The following is a 22,472-nucleotide window of genomic DNA, read 5'->3' on the forward strand; positions in this document are numbered from 1 at the left end:
TGGTAAAATTTGGATTGACATGCCATAGTGTATATAATACAAGACCAGATAGGAAAATCTTCAGAAAGAATATAATCATGTATAACAGGAGTTTGAAGAATTAAAAATGGAGGGAGCAAGTTGTAAGTTATGCCTGGTACTTGAGAAGCTAGAAACAAAAAATGCTAAAAATTGTAGTTAATTGTAGAAATCTAGAAGAAGATTTAGGATGGTTTTGAAAAAATTGTGTAAATAATTTTGAACCACTTTACTTTTAGACCTTTTTCAAAGCTACTAATTCTCATTGAGCTGTGGCAGCACATTCATTATTACTTCAAGAAGTCACCTTCTTTTTGAAAAGATTGACTTTCAAAAGAAGTCCAAAGTGTGTCATTTCATGGTCCAACAACTTAAAATTACTCAAAGATATCTGTTATATAATAAGGAGCAACGATTTTATTTTGGTTCACAAGATTGATAGGCTTTGAAAATTAACACCTTTGTCTAATCCATTTTAGAAACATTTTATTAAGCTTCTGTGTGGCAGAACTTTGCCAGTCATAGTCATATCAGTAGTAATTCAGATTCAAAAGGAGAGGTATCAGAACATCCCTTCTGTTTATTTTGACAAGATATATGAATATTTATTTTATTTTATACAGAACAGAGTTTTCCCATTTTGGAGGGAAAATCTGTATCTGTGACTCTTAACTATTCTAATTCAAAAAATAAGTCTTGAGAACTGAAAGAATCATAAATAAAATAAATGTAGGAACTGGCATAATCTATCTATTGCCATAATCTATTTAGTTTCTCTTTTAATTCAGTGAGAGGAAGCCTGATAATTCAGTATGAATTGAAAAAGCCCTGTAGTGGTTAAGAATAAGTTTTTGCAACAGATTTTGGATAGTGAAAAAAAATCAATGAGATGTTTATGTTATTAATCATACCAATGTTTCACTTATCTGAATAATTAAAATGAATAGACTTGATTTTGAAAACAAAAACAAAACCAGCACCAAATAGCATTAAATAGATCAAAGAGAATTAATGAGTATCATTTGGTCTCCCGGAGTAACATAAATACCTCTGTTCTTTCAAGATATATAGGCTTTAACTCTTATAAAATGGAGATAGATATTTAAAAAATACTATTGTCTGAAATGTACAATTAGGAACTACTGAGTTCTGTCTTTAGAAACTTTGATATTGTGAAAGAATATTCAAAAATAATTATGCAGTTTGCTTAGAGAAATAAATACTTCAGAAACCATGTCTGAGGTTTGTAAATTTGCCTAGGAAAATCTATTTTGTTACATAAAATAACAGTGAAAATAACAATGACATAAGATTAGGTATTTAAATTACCATTTTAATGTCTTTTTTTATTCAAATTACCCATAGACAGAATAACAGGGCAAATGAATCGCAGAGACTATTGCATATCTTCCTTTATTTAACTCTTTAGTGAAGCATAGAGAAGAATTTTGAAGAATTTATTATTCTGCATTTAAATCTGATTAAAAGGTTTTTTTGCAGCTTCCAGGTAACGTGAAAGAGTGCCACAGAAATATCTCATAATGATTTCATGAGCAAATATTGACATTTAATTTTCTTTCTCTTGTTCCTCCAATCTGCAAGTCTTGGGCACCCAATATTATTAAGTTTTCTCATTCTTCAGAGATTAATCTGGTAGTCTGAGCATTATGCAAATGGAGCAAGCTGACAGCTCCCAAAATGGCATGTTTACAAGGAGTTGTCAGACCAATACCTAACCATTAAGGTTATATATATTTTTCCCCTAGAAAAAACATCTTGCATGTGATAAGTTAGATTTTTGCTGCACTTTAATATCTAGGGAAATAAGTCTTTCTGCAAAGTGGAAAATGGGAAACTGATTCTCTCTGGAAGAAGTCTTTGTGGTGTATGTTGTTCTTTATTTTTGTGGTGCTATGAAAATGTTCTCATTTTATCTTTATATAGATCTATAGACACAAAAAAGAGAATATAAAACTCTCCAATCTCATATCCTATATTCTAGTTGAATTTTGAAAATTAGCTCCTTTTTACATGAAGCAGTCTGAAAACCTTTGTTGAAACTAAGGTGCATCATTAAGTTAGGGAGGAGATGATGGGTTTCAGCAGATGATTTATTTAACCAACATTGCTCTAAGGATGATCCTTTAAAGCTTTTCTAAGAGAGTGAAGTTCTCATCTGACATTCTGATGACTTTCCCATTCCTTCTTAGGGAATCCTGTTTTTTTAAACTTCCATCATTAAAATGGAGATAATTAAAGATGAAAAACTTTGGAATAGACCTTAACATAGCCAATTGTTTGTCCTCTGAACTTTACATAAATTTCTTGAAAGACGATTGTTCAGACAACTGTTTCCATAACTCTGTATTTACATATGGTAATATAATTTAATTCTATTTCTTGATTCATGTTGAGTTTGAGTAATAAATTTCAAACTCTGATCCTCTTTAAAAAAAAAAATCTAGCCATTTACTTCACACCATTGCTAATTAATGTTCATTATTTGCTCTTATCTACATATAGTTACATCTTATTTCAAACGCATAATGTTCCATTTTGATTTTTTTTTTTTTCAAATTTAGGAATTTCCATCTGCAAATGCAAATACTTTCTGCTCCTTTCTCCTTTTCATTAGTACATTGAATACCAGACATTACAAGACCTATGTGGTCAGAACCTTGCCTGATGCAACCATTCAAGAAAAGAAAGATTATTTATCAGAGTTTTTGCTTCTTTCCACACCTAATTTTGTTCCCACAATATAAGTATTTTCATTTAAAATGTACCACTGCATTATCCTTGAGAGATTCTCATAGGATAGAAATCTTTCTTGTATTTGAAATACACTGCACCTATTTCTTCCCAAACTAGCAAGATTTATTTTATAGTAGTTTTCTAGTAATTAATTTTGTTAAGCTGCCTCGTTTATAGTGCCTTGTGTCCTTTTCTCCTTCTGTAAATATTTGTCTTCTTCTGGGCATGCTTCTTGTTGGTTCTAAAGCTTAACTGATAACAGCTGTGAGAGAGTCTTATAGGTTTACAAAGTAATTTTTGGCAATTTTCACGGTTTCCAGCTGATCAGAGAAAAATTACTTTATGTAAACAGTTTATACACCATTCTTTTAATACTGTAGTTTATGGTGTTTCTCCTTTTATTCCGTTCAGGTATGTCAATCATCTGTTCTGAATGTCTGTGATTTAGATTCGGCACAGATAAGAGACTGATGTAATAGAGGTCACTTCTAAATATATTTCCTTTAACCAGTGGATGAAGTTTATTATTCCAGAGAGAAGATCTTCATCATAGTTTCTCAAAATGGAGTATTTGATTTTACAATATTTTTAAGTTATTTGCAAGGCTTTTTGGCATGCCTTTTTGTTCCAGCCTTTGCACAGATCTTTCCAGTTAGAAGCCATAGTCCAAATTGTCAAGAGTCTGCACTTTTTCTTTCTCTCTCTGAGACACTTGTTTATGACCTACCATGAAATTATCTCTTCTGAAATTTACATATTTTTGAAGTGGAAATAAACTCAAGTCCATCATTTTCTTTGAACTCTTGACTTCTCTCGCTGATTCTTTGCCTTTACAAAATTTGAAGGAATTTAGAATAATTCCAGAAAACTACTTTTTGAGAAGTACAAATACTAATGACCAGCTACCTCTTCAGATAAACTCCTTTCAGCTGACTGTTCATCTCTGGTGTAAATCAATTTTGTGAATCTTTAGAAATAAAATCCATCATTCTAAGCTCTTTTGCTTCTGTTTGTTTATTTATTTTCTTCGAAGAAGTTTCCTCATGGGGAAAAAAGGAAAGAATGGAATCAGTAATTCACTGAGAAGACACCATCCGTCCCTTATCCAGGCAATGTATAACTTCATCTGGCCATCAGGGGAAGAATCTTTCAGCTGTGCTGATAATTTTTAGTCTTGCAATGAGTCTTTTTCAAAACTGAAATAAAAAGAAGAAAAAAAAAATTTACTGAGTGCTTCACATTTTACTTGCAGATAGCCTAGAATCAGATTTCTGTTAAATTGAATAATTTACTTTTCTTTTCTTTGGATTTCCTCTTGCTGCTGAGGAGTTTTAAAATGTGTTGTCACCCTGTGTATCTTTCAAGTAACATAAAAGGTTAATAACATAACTTTATCTTGTAGGGTTATGTGAAAGTAGATGTAAATGAAGAATTCCCAAGGTATAGTAATAGCATTATGCAAATATTTAGAAGTTATTTTATTTTTTTTTTGTGTTCTGTGAAATACTTCCAATAAGACTTAAAGATGGACAGTGAATGTGGAACATAGAAAAAACTGAACAAGATGGACAGAGCCTTGAAAAAAAAACTGTCACATATCAGGTAATAAATGCTACAGGAAAATGTGCATGCAGTAGGAATAAATTAGCATTTCCGAATTTTTGAGTGCTCGACATAGAAACTTTTCATACAATTTTTTTTTATATAATGTCTTTTAAAAGTTAGTGTACTTATACATTGTGGACTTTTCATTCATATTTGAAGCAATTTTGATTCTGTAAATGCCAATCTGGATTCCAGCATAACTTTTGCCATTATTACAGTTTTGGTATTCAGCACAAATGGGTAACAAACCAATCACCTTGAAAAAGAAGGAAATGTAATGGAGAAAGATATAATATATGAATTTATGAAGATTTTAGAAAAAAGTATTAATATTTTAAACCTGTAAGAGTAAATATACTGGCCAGATTGGTTTAGTTCTTTGACCCAATATGTAATAATTTATTTGGGAAAAGTCAGCAAAATGTGAATCCCAAAACTGCCATTGTCATTGGAAGTCAATTAGATACTGATAAGAATATTTAAAAACAGATATATTAATTTTTCTAGTAGTTTTATTCAAGGGTCCCTACGTGTGTCTCTTATGCTAGATCAACCTCTTTTATTTAGGAGGGTATGCTTTCTCATGGATTTATACAAAAATGGAAGACAAATTAAAAAGATGTTAAGAACACCTGGCCTCTTTCCACAAAAGATGTAGGGTAGCCCTGTGTAGTAAAGGGTATTTTGAAGTTGAGTATATTCACAAGTGATATGAAATTACAAGCTGGAATAAAATCTTACAGAAAAGTATCATGACACCATGACTGGCTATACCAAATAGTAGGTGGAATTCACCTTTGCTGACTACACAGTAAATTACATAGGTAAAAAATTCCTAATGTTCAGCACTTTGATTACTGCCATTACTTGGGAAAGAAATGAGGAAACTGCTGTGAAAAGACTGTAGTCCAAACACTTTTTCCTGTTAGCAATGATGAAAACCACAAACAGCATTATGAATAATAAAGGAAAAGGGGTAACAGAAAAAAAGCATATTCTGACTGCATTACATCAATAATGAAGTGCCCATTCCCCTCACATCATATAAACAGACTACCATTCTGAGTAGGAATTAGGTAAGTAAGCATCAGCATAAGTTGGGGAAAGAAAAGAATTTCAGTAGGGCAGCTAAAAGAGGAGCTTGTGTGTGAGAATGCTAGGGTTTGGCTGCCGAAAATTTAGAGAATCTCAAGTTAGGAATGAAAAGGAGCTAGCAGCTAACTAGGAATCAAACCAGACTCCCAATATTTAGTGTTCCAGATATGATGACAGTTTGCAACTACAGCTGATGCCTCTTCTATGAATGACAGGAATTGGCTTGCAAGTGAGGGAGAGAGGGAATATTTTGTCAGTCAAGATCATCTTTGAAGTGAATATTTGCCTTGCTCAGATGTTAAATACCTACAGAAATACACTGCTACATGTGCTGTACAGATTCAACTATGCAGATATTGCTTCCAGTGCCATTTCAAACTAGCTTCCATACCACTTATAATTCTTACATAGCATTTCTCAGGCACACATAATGGAGGTACATAAGCTTCCAGGCTGCCTAGAGATGAATCAGTATCAAACAACAGTCAAATAACTGTTTCCTCATTTTCTATTTTCCCTATTTTATTGTCATGTCAAATCTTTCAGGGTCCACCAGAACTAAGAAAACAATTCAGGAATCTAGTTCAATTTCCAAGTATGTGATATATATCACACAAGTAGGAGCTATGCTTAATAAAAACAGAAAATAATATTTCTAGCCTACATAAGTAAAAGTGAAGTAAATCTGCCGATATTTATGAGTGTACAACACCAGTTCTGAAAGTATAATTTAGCTAAAATTAGAGGAAATCTTTTTAAAATTTGCTCTGGTCTTATTTTTAGTGATAAGACTTTAGCAATTAAAATAAGCATATTCCTATGGGCTCCAATTATATGTAGAATATTGTGTCCTGAAGGTTCATGTCTTGAAGATTCAGATAGAATACATTGATGAGCAAATGTTATGATTCTCTTGGAATAGAGAAGGCCATTTAATGACTACATAGTGAATTACTAGTATTGAAATTTCTGTATGACTGTTATTGGATGGGTACAATGTAAGGTTTTGTGAATGGCCTGAGTTGTCTTTCTTTTAAGCCTCGCATATTTTGGAATTATTCTTATTATCTATCAACTCAGATCTTGAACTAACAAGCCAGAGGCATTTCAGGAATATGTGCTATGGCTTCATTATTACAGTGAAAGAATGTAATGATTCTTAGAAATTACAGAGAGAATTTGTACAGGATTCATTTCACTAAAAAAGGGGTAGTTTGGGACAATTCCTGTGGCAGAGGAAATTCATAGGCAGTTTCTGGCTGAAGGGTGTTAACAGGAAGTAGAAGAGGGTGCTCACAATTGCCTCAGAACTCCTTGATATCCCCCTATGTATATGTGGGACCGACTGCCTTGGGTCTACAGTCACAATTCATAGGAAGATATTTGAAGAACTTCTGTTCTCCTTTCTATTTTTCTGATGATGAAGCAGGACTATTTGGTGATTTTTGAATAAAAAGCTGAAAATGGGAAGAATCATGACAGCCCAGCACCACTTAATGTAAGCACAGCCGTGAATAACAGCAGCAATCTTCTCTTTATTGCTTTCCTACAACACGAAGCTTTGTTCCACATCCCCAAAACATATCACCAATATTACATCTTTCAATATATCAACTATTCTATTTAAAAGGTCTAAAAGTTTATTGCGAATAGAATCAGCATTAGTCCCATCTGCCCAATGAGAAAGAAATGCATTTTACCTGTCTTGAGGTCTTCATTCCATTTTCTGTGATACATTTAATGTGATTGTCATGACTTTGAACAAAATGTCTTTGTGGAAGAACAGGCTTTTTCTCAGAAACTGGTATTGATCCTATTTGCTGTAATAGGGATGAGGAATATCACATTTGACCTAGGATACAATATGGGGTATCATATGATCTTTAGGTATAAATCTGTTTTTACACACAAATATACATATTGGGACAGATGGAATAACTGAGACTCAGGTGCTTAAAATAATATCCAAGAATTAGGAGAAATAAAAATTGTTAAGTCAACAGATTGCCCTAAAATGCATATTATCTTGATTAACTTTATAGATATTTGAAAAATAAAAAGAATTTTGGATGCTCTCCACAGGATATTTGATAGAGATATTTAACTCAGTGAGATAATTCAGATTACTCTGTATTAGTTAGCAATGATTTTCACTGAAGTCTGTATCCTTCTCTTGGACAGTTACTCAGGATACTCTTGCTGAATGTTGACATTCTGAAATAAAGCTAATTATTCAGTCTAATGAGTGCTGCAAAGGCCTAACACAAACCTGCATGAAACTCTTGTAAGTGTGACTGGCATTGTATTTGTTTATTTGATTCTCCTAGGGCATTGTCTGCTATATATATATATTTTTTTTTCCTTTAAAGGGGCACAACATCTGGACATAGGTAGCAGACAGACTTCCTGTTGTCCTGCCCCACCTGGCTCAGCCTGAAAATTCAGGAAAGGGAACAAGTGGGGATTAATGAGCTGTTTTTAGGGAAAGTGAATGCTCCAGGGAAGTGACTTGGTAAGCAGCAGCACCATAGTGTAAGTAAAAACTGATGATGTCTGAAAATGCAAATAGGATGCAAACTTTCCAGAAAACGTTAGAACAATAACATAAAAGTAAACCTTTATTTGAAAGCCTTCAGGTACACAGTATGGCAAAAACCAAACCCCAAATCAGATTAGTCCAATTTTACAAGATTGGGCAATTAGAATATCTAGCAAATATTGTCCAACAGGAGGAGCAGTTGGTTAAGTAATTTCCCCCCTGTGTTCTGGCCTATTGGAGCTCTCTGTCCAATCTTCTGCCTTACTTTTATTATGTCTATGATTACATGGTGCAAAATTAAAAGTCCTTGGCGAGCTAACAGGCAAGATTAATCTAAATTTTAGGAATGCATCAATATGTGTCTTTTCACAATGGGAAAGAAAGCTGGAAAAGCACTAGATGTTATAAGTAGGCACTTGACACTGTACAGAGCTACAAATACATGAAGAATACATAAAAGCTAAAAACTTTCAGCACCACTGAGACACTTGCAAAAAAGTGTGGAGAGTGGAGTCCTGAGAGTAGTTCAAAACCAAGAGTTCTTTAGGTTCATCATAAATAGAAATTTCTGAATGACCCTTCAAAAATTGAGAACAGATTCAATTGAAGCTGAGGAGCAATTTTAATTTGATGTGAATTCTGAATTTCTGAATTTTTTTAATAAACCAAAGGTTAAAGAAGACTTTTTTTGTAAATTTGTGATTTTGTTTCAGATAAGAAATTTCTCCTTAGTGAATTATACTAGATTTGAGGTTTATTTTCAAAATGCACTAGTATAGTTGTAATGGCATAAATAAAATATATTAAGGAGGAATTTAGGAACTACCTACTGGTGTGAACTCATCTGTCCTCGGAGCAAGCAAAATTATATTTCAGGAAAATGTGTGTACGACCTTGAACAGAAAAAATGCATTAAGATTTTTTGTTTGTGTATTAAAAAATGGATTTAGATGGCCTGAAGTAGTGTATTTGAAATTAAATCTGATTTTTAGAAATGTAATACAAAAATGAAACCCTGTAAATCAAGACTCCTTATGTGATAGATCTGAGGACATTCACAGAAATTATACAAGCAAGAAACTAAGGGCAATTTTTTTTTCATTTGTAATATAAAAAAAGACTTAATATAGGTTTTGATGTAAAAGCTTTCAGCTAGTTAACCCTTTCAAAATGCTTTGATAACAGCCTAAATCTACAAAATAATAACTGATATCTGTGCCTTTTTTTCTCAGATTATTGAATATATACCGTTTATGGGTCAACATATGAATGTGTCCTTTGAAAGTGCTCTTAGCAATGCCATTTGATCAGACATTCATAATTCTTTTCTTGGGATGTTGCCTATTTTATGAATCCACGTTAATACATTCCACTGATTGGTGGAGTCTGGTAAAAGATGATTTTCCGCATAGGCCCAGTTGTTTCGGTTTTTTTTTACTTCTAGCCATATGTTTATTTCATACAATTAAGAAAAGCATAGGTAAAGATTACAGACATAATTTTGTATGAGTGGATGAAAGAACAGCTTTAACCTAAAGTCAGTCCAGGAAAATGAGCTGCTTGACATCTAGTTAGAAGGGCTGATCAAACAGTGCAGGAAAGGTAATATTTGTTCAAATGCAAATGACATTTGCTTCTCTAAATTTTTGATTAATCAATGTGGTCATAAGGATGTATTTTCAATCTCCAAATTCCTTGCTGAATAACTATTCATATATAATTGTTCCAATATTCAGTGACAGTTTGGAGGTATGTGGAGATTTTACAAGAACCAAGGGCTTTCTGGGAGACAATAAATGTATGAAAAAAGTAGCCTCTCTTTACTGAAGAGGTAGTAATTGTAAAGCTAAGATTTTTAAAGAACCTTGTAAGGTGTAGAATAAATGAAGAAAATAGCAGAATATTCAAAGGTTGAAGTGACAAAATTGAAAACTATAATCCAAAGCAAAAATGGCCAGATCTTCAGGTATTTTATAAATCTCTGAATTTGTGTATATTCTGTGAAGATCTCTCTTCTTAGTGGATGACAAAACAATAAATTATATTTGAGTGAAGTAAAGTATAACAGTCTATATTTAGTTGCTGATGTATTTAATGGGAAATTAATGTCCAGTTCCTTTCCTATTGCTTCACTATTAGCGATTTCCATTTTTTACAGAGGAAAAAAAAAAAGTGTACTTCTTCCTAAATCTTCAAAACTGGGCAGTGTATATATTTCACTAATAAATGTATTTATTTTTTTTAATACATCTATTATAAATTCTTAAGTATATCTTCTTTGACAGGGTGGATACCTCACCCATATAATCCAAATTGTTACTACATTTGAAATGCATATGCCCCTACTGCTTTCACATGAGCATAAAATAAAGCCCATCCTTGCTATAGTTGTAGCAACAAAAGGGAATAAGGGTCATTTCAATTTCAGTACTTAGCCTATGTTTGGCTCTTTGTTCCTTGATCTTCCCTGGTCTACTTTTGCCCCTTGCCTTCCTAATCTGATATTAAAGTGATACCTAACTCCAGCAACTCTTTTGCTCATTATGCAAAACCTATTCTTTTGCTTGTTACTGGTTCAGTAAAAAAATTTCGAAAAGAAAATGTGATTTTTGAACAGTTACAGTAGAACTACCATATACATTTCATTTAATAAGGATACACTAATCCCTGAAAGTTGTGAAACATCCATAGCCAGAAACTCACATACCTTAATTCTGCAGAGACCAACATATTATTAATGTTTGGGTTCTTCAAATTATTTGTGTGACAGAAGGAAGCTGTGAACTGTGATCAAAGTGATCTCTGCCTTGGGCCTCTTCCATACAACTCCTGCCTTTGGAATTCCCAATGTCTTTCTGTTTATGGCTGGGCTAGTGTGCACTCAGCTAAAAAGAAACGTGAAGGTTCAAAAGATACAGAAACAAAGAGACTGGAGAGGCCGTGCATGCACAGTGTATGTAAACCTACAACAGTATCCAGTATTGCTGCATCTGGAAGAATAAGAGTTACTTCAGTAAGACTTAATTTTTTAAATTCTGTCATCAGCAGTCTGCAGATTATTTTCTTTTAAAAGATTGTTATGAATTTCTGTGCTTTAAGACATTCCACAAAAAAGTAGATTTGTCAAAGTTCTCAGTATTTCTTTCCCAAACCCCAATTTGTTATTGCAAACTTACCTCAGTTGGATTTACTAGTGTGATTTATTTATTGGTTTTGTGTCCATGGCATCTATAATTTACAGTCATTCTGCAGGTTGGCAGATCTCATGGCAATGTTACATCAAAGTCAGTTTGAATGAATTCATTAGTTAAGGAATCTATTGTAATTTGATTTCTTTTCAACAGTTGTCAGTGATAGTGGCTGCTGCCAGCTAATCTCGATTATTTAAAACAACAATAAAAACAAAAACTAATGGCTAGTTGAGTAGAATTGCATTGCTTAAGGCTTGCAACTGATCTTACAGCTAATAATATAAGTGTGTTGCAATTAGTTCTGATAGATGTTCAGATTGCATTTCCCTGATAAGGGGAAAAAAAAAGAAACAGAAATCTGACTTTATGGGCTATTACTCATTATTCAGGCAATGGCAGTGGTTCTTCTAAATTAAGGTTCTGCACTGGGATTTATGTAATATGATCTTTGATTATATATGGACAAATCAAACACGCTGAAACCTCAAGACTGTAATGTCAGGAACAAATCCCAAGACATCTAGAAAAGTATGGTTTTGATTTAGCAAAATAAACTATTCAAATCCCAAAGCCTACGTCTTTGAATATTTTTGGTGTTTAAGATTCTGATTAGCCTTACATTTTCCTTTGCCAATTAGTATTTTTCTTTGTTTCAGAAAAGCCTGTTCTTCTTCTCTTCCCTTTGTGACATTTTTTTCTCCAATCAAAGAGTTCAGATGTTTAATTATTCAAGGACATTTTCTCTAGACAGATATGGAATTGCAAGTTTTCTGCAATCATATACATGCAGGGCTGACTTCTGCTCATGATAAATTTGTATAATTTTGAAATGGCTTAATAAGAATAAATTATATTCAAATAAGAAGCAATGGAATTTTTAGAGTATTACTCCATGTCCCACTCCTATCAACCCCAAAACAAAGGAAAAAGCATGAATAACTTTACTGGGAGAAATTTTTTGTTTATCCAGCAACAATTTTCATGCAGCGCAGGTATTACATTTTAGTAGTTTGTACAATTACATGGTGTCTGCTAGCATTATCTTGGATGCAGACATCATTATCCACAGCTTACTTTCTCTAATGAAAAGTCCTGTCTCATCTGCATTTTCTATGAATATACAAACTGTCATAACTTAAAATGAAACACAAATAATGCCAGTGAACCAAAAGATGAAAAAATACTTAAGTCTATCTCTAAGCTGAAGAAAATTCAATTCAAATTTTATCACCATTTATACAACAAATAGATTTTGCTTTTAAGACATTCTTGCTGCATGATGTATTTTTTTTCTGCGTGATATGCAGATGGTACAGAGGTTTCAGATATTCAACAGACCAGCTGCTGCACACTCTCTGTTGAAACCTTCCCAAGTTTAACAACAACTGAGGATCCATTTTGCTTAATCAGACTCTCAGGGTGAATGGTAGGATTTATTTTTCTACTAATCTACATTTTATGTTTTTCTTATTTCTATTTGTCAGTGCTGAATTTGGAAATTATTCTGAAGTTAATTCTAAAATTCACTTCATTTTTAGGAATAGGTTCAAAATGATATAGTTCAGCTCATATGAAAAGTACAAGTTGAATGAAGTGCTTTTGCTAATATTTCCAGATTTTGCTGCCTAGGTTATTTCACCTGCATTTATGGACTCAAAACCTTTTTTCTAACACAGAGGGAAGGACCACCTGATTTTATGTTTAGGTTCAATTTTTTTCTTTTGAAATAGTAAACTGAGAGTAATATAAACAACAGCAAAGAATATTTTTGTGTTACTGGCCAACCCCCTTTTACTGAAAGGTGGAACTTACTTATGAGTTAGGGAAACTCATATCTTACAATATCTCACGTATCTTTCAGGGATTGTCAGGTTTGAGTAAAGTTTTCTTGATTCAAAATTGCCATCATCTAAAATTAGAATGATCTGAAGTTTAATTAAGCTTTGTAAAAAGTATCAGTCTACTCATAACAGGATGAGTACTTTTAATTCACCATTGTGAGAGAAATTCCTAGGTATATTATCTTTTCATATTACTGCAAATCTGGATCGTATAACAATTTTTTCAATTTTTTTTTTCTCTAGATTGCCATTTATCATATAAAACATATATACATTTCTATATTCATACATTTGGGGGAAAAAAAGGCAAAACCCAAACCAGCATCAAAGTCATTGCCTATGTGCAAAGACTAGTAATGCTCCTTAGTTCAGGCTGGTAAATACAGTTAGAGCCATCTTTATCACCTAATTCTATTTTTTCTGCTAAAATAACTTTTCCTCTCCCATAACCAATGTGATTGTATATTACCCACTTGAAGCTGTAGCAGTTCCAGTGTATGATTAAGTTCCTTAGAATAATCCTGATAATGTCACTGTTTATCTTTTAAAAGTGGTTTTGTTTGTTTTTCTTTCTTGCATGTAATCTTATAAAACTGTAGCTTGGAGTTCTATGTATGACTGAAAGAAAACTTCTACCCAGTTTAATATTCTCTCTAGTATGTGATTTCCAATCTTTCATAACTAATCAATACTTTTATCACAACACATTTCCTTAAGTCTCTCAAAGATAAGAACAAAGTAAAGTTTTAGGAAGTTTTGCTTTGATTATCTCAGAGGAGAAGATCTTGAGGTATTTAAAATACTAAATAAACTGTTACTTATGTTCAGTTTTGGTCCATTGCTTCTGAGAAGTTTTTTTGTGCAGCACTTTATGTATTCCTTCATGTGCTCATGGTTCTGTAACGACACTAATTAGTTCAAATACACATCTAGTTGTAAATTTCTTGCCATGTTTGGGGTGGGGAGAAAAGCCAATGAAAAGCATACTGTCTCAATGGACTAGCAGTTTGACTATTAAATCTATTGACTCACATAATTGTACTGCTATGAAGAGACTCCATTATCTCAAATTTCCGTGGAGATATTGACCTGATTGTCATCTTGAACAGCAATTGCACCTCCTACATCACAGTAACAAAATTTCAGAAGTACGCTGTTTAAATAAGGAAAAGGGAAATAAAGTTTTCATGACAGAGAAGATTAAAATGGCCTAATATGCAGCTAGAATTGTGTATGTGCAACCTGATATAAATGCTTAATATGGAACAGAAATTAGTACTAGTATAATTGTTTGAAGTTTTGAGATCTCCTCTGACCTACATGTAGCTCAATCAAGTATTGTGTGTAGAGCAATTATCATGTCAGAATCATTAAATCTTCAAATTAAAGCTTTTGCTTCTTTGAACAGAAGAATGAAATCTTTCAACTGATGAATTCATAAAGTGACAGTTACCTCCACACATCTTTCCTTAGAGGGTATATTTTATTTGAGGAAAGCAAAGATTATAAAGTATATGGATGTCCTGGGGTGACTTTATGATGCTTGTATCCCTCCCAAATCTGTCCCAAACCAGGACATTGGATTTAAAGGAAGACAAGGCCTTGGAGTAATCTTCCAGTACCTGAAGAAAACCTGCAATAAAAATGGAGAGAGACTGTTTACAAGGGCATGTAGTGACAGGACAGTGACAAAGGGGAATGGCTTCATACCGACAGAGAGTAGGATTAGATTAGATATTGGGATAAAATTCTTTACTCTGAGAGTGGTGAGGCACTGGAACAGTTTGTCCAGAGAAGCTGTGGATGCCCCATGCCTGGGAGTGTTTAAGGATAGGTTGTACAGGGTTTTGACCGACTTCATCTAATGGAAAGTCTCATGTCATGGCAGGAAGGTTGGAACTAGAAGAACTTTAAGGTCCTTTTCAGTCCCAGACATTTTTCAATTTTATGATTCTATTAAGAGAAATTATGACATACCAAAACAACTATTGAATCAGAAAAAAATGTGAAGAACAGTTGAAGATAGGTAATATTGAATGTAGAACACTAAGAAAAGCTGATTAAGGATGTTTTAAATGAATGTTTTGTGAACTGAGGTCCCAGAAGTAGAATGTGGACAACATTATGATAAGATTTTTTAAAAGAGTGTATGACAAGATCTTCACACTGATTTAAACAGTATGTGAATTTGCTCTCTACATTTCATCCTCTGAGACTTCATCTCTTGTGGAAGACTAACACCTTCCCACCAGTAATAACAGCTGTTTTCTTACATTCTGCATTTTGATTTTCTGTCATTTTCCCCCACCACTTTCTTTTTCTTCAAGTTTCATAGCCTTTGGAGTACCAATGTTGCTGAATAAGAAAAAAATAATTGCTTTAATATCTGACAGTTTCACTTTAGGCAAATGCAGCATAATTTGAATAGGAGAAAACCAATGGTGTTATCTATAACAAAAAGCTTTTCTGAAATCTCTAATCCCCTTATGAAAGTTACTATATTCTTGAATCTTTGGTTTGGTATGCTTGTTAAGTCTATGATTATGGGAATATATCCATGAAAAATTCACTTAAGAATTGTCTAGGGATGAAATATATCTACTGCATTAAATAGTCTGCATCATATTGAAATAATTGCAGGACTACCTAATGCCCTCATTTTAGCTGAACTTTTTCCAATCTGATTATAACTTACACAGAAATTTGACCAGTTTGCAGAGACTTCATATTATATACTACATGCAATGAAATTATGTAATTAATCTTAAATTTTACACATTAACACTACTGTCAGCTTTCCTTGTACCTCCATGCTTCACAGTGTTCTGATCACCAGTCAGCAAATTTTATCAAGAAGTATAATGCTTAAGGAAACCTGAAACAGTATGTCTATTCAGAGGAAAAATCTACTTTTATCATGTGTCTATGGAATCCTGTTGGTGATTTAGGCGTGCAGCTTTCCCTGGAGAAATTGATTTGTGCACTTGACTACTTAATACATCAAACACTGCATTTTAGAAAGGTTTCACGGGTTCCACACAAAACATTTCATTGAATTCTTAACTGTCAAAAAGCATTGTTTCCAGTGAGAGTATGAGAGACTATGAGAGTAGCCCAGATTTCATAATTGTCTAGCTCCCCTTCAATAAAACAAAACCAACCAAACTAAAATCCCCAAGCAAAGAAAAGAAAAAAAAAAGCACAACAAAACTCTCCCACTTTCAAAAACCCCACTTCTTAACTAGCAAGAAGACACTGAACATGGTATACAGTGATAGTGAAAGTGTAAAGATGAGGTGTTGCATCTGAATTGAAAGATGAAGGCTTCCCATTTTGTTTTGAAGATAGGCTAGGTTAGGGTTGCTCTTTGTGCTGGGTTGTGAATTTTAGCCTAATTCTCATGAAAACTTTTTTCCCCAGATGACAGAAAAAGTTTGCCATTACATTCTGGTTTTCAATGGAGCAAAGAAATTGCTAGAGAGGGAGCAAGGATCTTTCAAACGGTCAAGATTCAAAGCATGCAGTGCTTTGAAAATCAATACAGCAACCTTGAACATGGGATCTTTGTGTGAAGAGCTAGTGCAAATAGTTCAGTAGGGAATAGAAAATGCTAGATAATGATTTCTAAACCAGACATACCCTATGTTCCTTTATATAACATGATATTTGGGTAACCTGCACAAAAAATGCTCTCAAATAAACGGATAAGAAGAATGAGAAAAGCACGGAAACAGGAGAGTTGTCATGAGGAAAAGGGGAAATAGACCAGTGAACCAGATGAAGAGTTGGGATGAGGCTCCTTTGCCTACACATGTGTAATAATCCTACTTGATCAGAGAGCTAAAATAGTAAAGGATAGGATGAACCCACATTAAAAACAGCATTTTGAAACTAGAAGAAAACAGCCTTTCCTTCACCTTGTCATTCTAGCTTCCTGTGTGAAGGGAACACAAACATTTTGATCATAGTTGCACTATGCAATAAGATAGGGGCTTACCAGGCAAACTGTTTATCAATTCAGTTCTTTTCCACTGTGTTATTTGAATTGTTTTATATAGAAATATGATCATTTACATGACGGCTGATGTGTGCTTACATGCGTGATAAAATTCTTGGCTTTGTGCATAGCAAGCAAATACAAAAACCATACCATTGAATCTTGCACTATGTTTCAACCCTGCTACCCCCAAAATTGAGTCTATAAGGAATGTCTGTTTCCCTGTGCCAATTCATATTCTTCCCACTGATAAACAAAAACAACTCAATAGAACAATGGGAGGAAGAAGTTCTAATTTCTTCTTTACGTTACAGCTCACCTGAATTGCTATTATTTTTCTTCTTGAAAGCAGCAATTTTTTACTAAAAATTTTGAAGTTATTTAGCTTATAAGTGTTTTCCTGTGATTCGCAAAAATCAAATGTGTTAATCTCTGAAAGCAAATTCTTATGTACTTTATTAACTGGACTTCAACAGAATTCATTAGAGATGAATTTTCATTTTCATCATTGGTAGTGTATCTATGGCAAAAGTGACTCAGAAAAATGATTTAAAATTAGCCTCTGTATCTGACAGATCAAAAGGCATTAGAAACCAAAAATTTTCTAGAATTTTCAAAATGCCAGTATTTTACACATATCACTAACTCTTTACAATCTCTCTTATAACTCATTTTCTAGAACATGAATTAGGTATTTGATCACAAACTGAACAGAAGGCTGTAATACAGAACATCATGTACACTTTAAAACTACTCAGTGATGCAGTAGTGGATTAGTTATACATTAATATTCACAAGAATGTATCTTCTTATGAAAATTAAATTTTTGTAAAGGAAAGTTGATGTCTTTAAAATGCTTAATTAATTTAATTAATTTAATTAATTTAAATGTGATTTTAAAATTATTTTTCACAAAATTTTAATTTATTAATATTCATTAGAACAGGACAGCATTTTGATTTAAGCATTTTATGTTAAAACATTTTGAAGAGGTGTAAATTAATGCTATATATGAAAATTTAAAATTTGAACAAGTGTTTTAAAAGTTTGAAACATTAATTTTTCCAACTGATTGAAGAAAGAAAATATAAAGTGATGTCAACATAGTGTAAGCACAATTTAACAACATTATTCTCCTACTAATCCAAAACAAAACACTGTACCAGCTAGTGGAAGAAAAATAACTTTATCCCAGCTGAAACCAGAACGGTATCCATTCCTTATTCTATTCCATTTACCATCATGCCCACATCCGATTCTTTCTCTACATCCCAGTTAATGATCATCATCTTTCCAGTCTTTCAATATATGCACACAACATTCTTCCTTTAGTTTACGCATTATCCTGCTAAAGTCTGTTGAGTTCATTTAGCCCATGACTTTGGGCTTCATCAGTCATAAAATTTCAGGGCAAAAAGATAGTGTGTGATGTTGGATTGTTGCAAGATGAAGTCAGTTCTGATTGCATCACTGTTGCACTTGTCCAGCTCCATCACATTTGTTCTTCATTAATCTGAGTTATTTTTTACTGTAATACTCTTAATATGGCATATGAAAGTAATGCAAGTAATGATACACAATGCTACTCAGCAATTAACAATGTACGACTTAATTCTTTGTCTCTTCTTACCCAGAATCAAACTCCCTAGATGTACACACCAGACTCCTGCAGTATTCATCAAGGGCACCCTGACCCTTGAGCAAAAGCAATCCCACAGATGGATTTGCCTTTGCCTGAGGTGGGAATAACCCAGACTGTTTTCCCCAGACTATATTTTAGTATGTATTAGAGGAACTCTGACCCACTAAGTTTTGATTGGGCAGGGCCAGCCCAATTGGCAGATTCTCTAGTGCTGACTAACCAAGTGGCCTTTTCTAAATGTGTATCCCCCTGTTTAGAGGCCCTACTACCCATTGCTCTCAGTTGAGTTTTTAACAGTCCACTTCATTGTTGGATAATTTTCCCAGAGGATGTGATATATCTAGATTATTCTTCCAGCATCTGTCAAAACTTACACATTTGAAAGCATTCATCTAGAGAGAATTTATATACCTATATAGAGGCTTGCCTGTCAGACTGAATAATAAGTTTAATGGCTAGGGCTAAAAGATTCTCAATTACTTGCTTTGAAGATTAGTAGAATCTGTTACATGTAACAAAATGGATGTTTGGGGCCAGATGTAATCTCAAAACCAATTACAATTTGCAGCATCTATAAAAATTAGCCCAAATCATCCACACTTGAAATTCACATTGTGAAATTGTATCTGCTTTGGTGAAATATTTTCAGTTGAAGACAATAAAAAATTTGTCCGATCAAAAATCAAAAAAACAAACGTGGCTGTGTCCTTTTCGCGTCTGTCATCATCCACACTACTGATTCTTTTGACCCTTGTAGCAGAATCACAAAATCACAGAATACACTGAGTTGGATGGGACCCACAAGGATTATTGAGTCCAACTCCTGGCCCGGCATCATCCCCAGGAGTCACACCACGTACCTGAGAGCATTGTCCAAATGCTGCTTGAGCTCTGCCAGGCTTGGTGCTGTGACCACTTCCCTGGCAAGCCTCTTCCAGTGCCCAACCACCATCTGGATGAAGAAACCCCTTCTAATATCCAGTCTAAACTTCCCCTGACACAATGTCAGGCCATTCCCTCAGGTTCTGTCGCTGGTTGCCAAGTGAAGAGATCAGTGTCTGCCTCTCTCCTCACAAGGAAGTTGCAGACTGCAGTGAGATCTACCCTCAGTCTCCTCTTGTCCAGGCTGAACAGACCAAGTGACCTCAGCTTCATTCCATCAGGCTTCCCCTCAAGGCCTGTCACCATATTCATTTCCCTCCTTTGGATGCTCTCTAACAGCTCAATGTCTTTCTTGCAGCACCCAAACCAGCCCTGGAGGTGAGGCTGCCCCAGCTCAGAGCAGAGCAGGACAATCCCCTCCCTTGCCTGGCTGTGATGCTGTGCCTGATGCCCCCAGGACAGGATTGGCTCTCCTGCCTGCCAGGGCACTGCTGGCTCATGGTCAGCTTGCCATGGACCAGCACCCCCAGGTCCCTTCCTGCAGCATTACTTTCCAGCCTCTTGTTTCCCAGTCTCCTAGGTTGTTCCATTCCAGGTGCAGAATCTGGCACTTTCCCTTGTGGTTTATACAGTTGGTGATTGTCCAGCCCTCTAATTTATCAAGGCCTCTCTGCAGGCCCTCACTGCTTTCAAGGGAGTCAACATTTCCTCCCAGTTTTTTATTGTCTCCCAAATTGATTAGTATCCCTTTCAGTCCTGTGTCCAAGATACTTTTGAAGATGTTGAAGAGCACAAGACTGAGGATCATCAGTCACCAGTCTGATGTCACCCCATTCACCACAGTCCTTTGTGTCCAACCTGTGGGCCAGTTGCTCACCCATCACATAATGTTTATCCAGCTGTGTGATGGGCACTGTGTCTGGAAGGATACTGTGAGAGGGTATTGAAAGCTTTACTGCAGTCCAAGTAGATTACTTCAGCTAGCTTCCCTTGGTCAGCTAGGTGGGTCACCTTGTCCTAAAAAGAAATCAGGTTTGATAAGGACTTTCCTCCTTTCCACATCTGGCTGTGGCCAATGACTGCATTGTCTTTTGGGTATTTTCAATATCACACAGAATAATTTCCTCCATAACTTTACCAGCATTGAAGTGAGACTGACAGGCCTATAGCATCCAGGCTCCTTCTTCTCACCCTTCTTGAAAATAGAGACAATGTCCACCAGCTTCCTGTTAGTTAGGACCTCTCTGAAGAAGTGTGCAGGTTCAAACCTGGTCTTAGAGAAGGTGTGCAGTCAATTCCTCAACCCTTTCTAGCTTGGTTGCAGATATGTTAAAAAAAGCTGGGTGGTGCCCAAACATCCCTTCTTGGATGTTCAGGGTTGGTAGGATGGACTGTTTTTGCTGGTATATAGTCTATGTAAAAACTTGCATTTATTATCAAGGAGCAAAAAAATCATAGAAGACAGATTACTTTCATGTCTAATCCTCTGATACAATGAAGAAGCAGTGATGCACTGTTTTTTTTTTTGTCTGCCAATAAGCAATTTGTGGTGTATAGTACTGAAAACTTGACTCGCCACCAAAGCAAGTACAAAAAACATGTAGTTTCAAACCAACTTATTTGGTTAAGGATGTACTGCTAATTTCAAAATATAGATTTTAATATTTCTCAGATATATTCTGGGAGAAAGAGAGCATTATATTTCTTTGTGTTTATAACCTAAGTCTGCCATGTAGAAGGCTGTTGTCTCAGGAGCAGGATGATTCAACTACCAATGTGAGGCAAGCTGACAACACTCAGACATTTTACATTGGCATGTGATCTTGACTGTGAAAATTTCTTTTCATAGTCTGTATCAAAGGGTCTCTATTTGTTTGACTGTGGATGAAAGGAGGAAACATTCTGAGCAGGAACTTCAGAGTAAGCATTAAATAATTTTTAAAATCGTTTTACACAAAAACCTCTACGGAGAAAAGAGAATTAGATGAAAGAGTGGACTAGAATTGTTGAGATGTGTTGAAGACAGTTAAAAAATGACAGGTGGCTGGAAAAAAGAGGTTTGGGGACACCCATCTGATCAGCTGGAGAAGAGAAGGATTTGAGAACAAGAATGCAATGATAGAAGAACCCCAGAGAGAGAGATATGAAGGACCAGGAACTAGGATCTTTCAGACAGATTCTCCTGAATATGTTCCTTCCTCCTGGAAACTGAGTAATGAGGAATTTTGTTCTGCTGCTGGAAGGGGAGGACTCACGTTCATGCTTTGTTCAGAACTAGGAATTGTAGATGTTCAGACAATATTCTATCATTATGTGGTCTGAGTTTGTTGTCTCTCTAATGACAGGATGTTTTGGCTGTATGAGATGTGAGCCATGTGAACCACCATTTAGGAAAACTTTTCTGTTTCAAGTTAACAATAAACACAGTAGAGATCCATACCTAAATGCTGACAAGATGTTAGCCTTGGATTAAGTAGGCAAATGCAGATCCTTTGCCCTTTCAACAAGTATTGCATAACAAGGACACAGAAAAGCTGAAAAGACAAAATATATTGATCGTGTAATTCATGGCCATAGTAAATTTCTCATGTAAGGCAGTTAATATGTCAAATAATGACATGAGACCATTTTATTAACACTAAGATCTAGAGATATTCTAAGTTCTTGTATTTTTTCTGAGAAAAGTAAATGAAGATCATATACAGAGAAAAACAACAGTGATTCTACAGTGAAAGAAAGGTAACATGGACAGGAAACTTCTGATGATGACAAATAGCAAAGGGTCAGGCTGGAGGCACATGAAAAAACAGAGGGTCACATTGCAAGAGAACACGTGAGAGAACAGAGAGGTGGAAGCTGAAATCTGAAACAAGAGTAATAAGTACAAAAAATTATTTAATGGAAAAGA

The sequence above is a fragment of the Oenanthe melanoleuca genome, chromosome 2 (genome assembly GCF_029582105.1).
Source record: "Oenanthe melanoleuca isolate GR-GAL-2019-014 chromosome 2, OMel1.0, whole genome shotgun sequence".
Taxonomy (NCBI): domain Eukaryota; kingdom Metazoa; phylum Chordata; class Aves; order Passeriformes; family Muscicapidae; genus Oenanthe; species Oenanthe melanoleuca.